The sequence below is a fragment of the Mastomys coucha genome, unplaced genomic scaffold (assembly GCF_008632895.1).
Source record: "Mastomys coucha isolate ucsf_1 unplaced genomic scaffold, UCSF_Mcou_1 pScaffold6, whole genome shotgun sequence".
NCBI classification, from domain to species: Eukaryota; Metazoa; Chordata; class Mammalia; order Rodentia; family Muridae; genus Mastomys; species Mastomys coucha.
This window is the reverse complement of record NW_022196912.1, coordinates 49,695,382-49,698,376: the sequence shown is the minus strand read 5'-3', so window position 1 is coordinate 49,698,376 and position 2,995 is coordinate 49,695,382.

Sequence of the window (2,995 nt, the reverse complement as noted above, 5' to 3'; positions counted from 1 at the left end):
TGTGGCATGTATAAGGAAACATACAAGCATGGGTGCACACATACACACACACACATGTACATACACAGGCCCAGAAAAAGCCCAACCATTACTGGATTGAATGGAAAGATTTTTTTCCCCTTAGGTTCATGAGGAAAGAAACACTTAATATCTGAGGGGATAGTGTAATTTGACAAAATATACACTAAATTATTTTATAGTTTTTAATACTTCCATTTATATGTTTATAATATGATAATAAAAATGATTTACTGTAAATAATATTATCAAAGAACTTTTTGGCTGGTAGTATGATTAAGTGCTTTTGTAGCCTTTCAACATCTAAGCAATGTATATCCTTCTGATAATCTTCAGAAAACACATTTTTTTTTTCCAGAAGGAGTTTCTCTTTGTAGCCCTGGCTGTCCTGGAACTCACTCAGTAGACCAGGCTGGCCTTGAACTCAGAAATCCACCTGCCTCTGCCTCCCAAGTGCTAGGATTAAAGGCATGATCCACCACTTCTTGGCCTAGCTCACACATTTTTAAAGCTAAGAAAATGCAAAGTTATTGAGAAGTGGATTGAGCGTCTTATAATCTGAAACTTGATAATAAAGTGTGATCAGTTAGGTTGTAAATGAAGTGCTATTCTCTCAAGAGAACCTCTAAGCCCTCAAAAACTTTAAATGAAACATATACACTTAGCTGGAATGCTTTGCTGTCCCAGTTAGAGGCAAGGGATAACAACAAACCATTCATTGCCCATCAGTGGCAGTTTGGCAGTAATAATCTAAATCTGTTGTTAAAGAAAGAATAGTCACTAAATACATGAATTAGGTATGTTAAATTTCTCACTGTTTTGCATCATTAGACCATTGCCATCCTCTGAAGCATCAGAGTAGTACTTCAGGAGGTAAATAAACTCGGGGTCCAGGAATGATCTGAGGTGTGCTGTAAACTGGAGTGAGCAAAGGCACTGCATGTGACACCTGCTTCATCATCCCAATTTCAACATGACCTCTCCTATCTGAATTCCTAAGTTGTCCATCTTTGGTATTTGTTATAGGAATGGAGAGGTGACTAATGTCAGCCACCACTTCTTCAGATTATAGTTTTCAAAGAAAAAGGATGAGCTAGTATTGGCAGGTATCTAGGAGTCCTGGCTGAGAGAATGGGCAGTTGGGGCCTTTGTTTACTATATCCGAAGCTAGGATTTAGTCCTTTGCCTCTACTAGTGGGCTGCATGTTGTAATAGTTAGAGGAGGCCATTATATGCAATCTATCATTGTTAGTTTCTCTGGCTGTCTCCACTGATAAGCATTTAAAGTAATGCAGAACTTATATGTTATGTATACTTCTTCTATCCCCTCATAACTCAAATGACTAATTAGCTATCCAACATCTCCTATTCAGCATCTGGTTAAATGTACGACTCTGACTCTGCTTGGAGCTCCTCATAGGTCAAGATTCTTAACCAAGCTAGAATACTGTTGAGAGCACAGTCAAGACTATAGCAACCATCCAATAAATATTTGATGTATGTTTATTAAATTGGTACTGAAAGTTAGCACAAGAACTGGATGCTGAACAGAGCAAGAAAACTCAACATGATCTAGCCCAATTTAAATGTAAACTGAGCCTGCCTTATTGCTCCTTTCCACTCGCTCCTCACCATGACATTTATGTGCTTGTTTAGTTCAGGACTACACATAAGAATGACCATGAACATTTGACTTGGGAAATGGAAGTCAGGAAATTGTTCACGTTCTTGATTATTTTGTCAACTCCTCGTTCCCAAAGGAGCATTTATGTAGCCCTATAACTTTATTAAGCTGAGCTACAGCATATCTTCATTTTTCCTCTATAATTTCTGTAGAAAGCATTCAATTTGCATGCCTTTTACAGGAGAAAAGAATCTTGAAAAAAAAACTTTCACTATATGGTCACATATAAAGTGCACGGAACTCAAATGTCAATGTCAATGTTAACAAAAAGAAAAGACTTTTTAAAGGGGGGGGGGCGGAGATGGAGGCGAAGCAGAGATAAAAGGAGAGAAATAATAAATTTATGATGAATTTTTATATTATTTGGTCCATGTAGTTGCTTATACTAATAAGGAATAGAACTGTAATGATATAGTGACATGAATAGAAGGAATTACAGTCAAATTATAGCACGCTGGTCAGGGTGCTAAGGAAATGTTAGGTTTATCAAAGATTGAAGTGATTTAAAGAATGTTTGCAAAGCCTGTGGTACAGCAATGGATACATTAGGCCGTTAAAGAAAAGGTTATAAATCATACGTTTCTTAGAAATTATTTCAATGACTGTAAGTTTATTGAGAGAACTTCCATTTCTGAATTAAAAGCTGTAAAGCTGGGAATTATATCCACTTTTATGGCTTGGTTCATTTGCTCATATACTGACTGCAAACCTTTTGGAGAAACTCTCCCTCTTCCACAGACTCCACCCCTGTCAGCTCAGGGATTTCTACCCCGGAATTTGGTATCCTTGGTGGTGGTAATACCATTGAGGAAGCATCGCTTGGAGAAGCGCTGTACACGGTCAAGGACCAGGACTTTAACCCACAAACCGTCTTCAGCTTTTTTTTTGAGATGACAAAGCAAACATCTTTACGTAAGACTTTTCTTTTTCTCATCCTTGTTTTAGCTTGAGAATTCATCTCAACCCAATCTAAGAACAGGATAACAAAGTGGAGAGCAAAGACAAAAAGTCCTCCGAGTAAGTGTGACTAGCAGGACAGAGGGTTTGAGATCCAGTGTACAGGTAGTGGGGTAGGTGTGGGTGGAAGCCCAGGATGAGAACCGAAGAAAAGCAATCAATGTGTTCCTTTCTCCCTTGTTGTCTTTAAACATCATGAATATGATAAATGATGGAAGAAGGAGTCTTTAAAGGACAGGATATATTATGCTTAAGATTAAGCAGGGACAGAACTTAGATGGGCTAGGACTCAGATTCGTGTATCTCTCACAGTCCCCCGGGCCCAGAGTGCTTGGG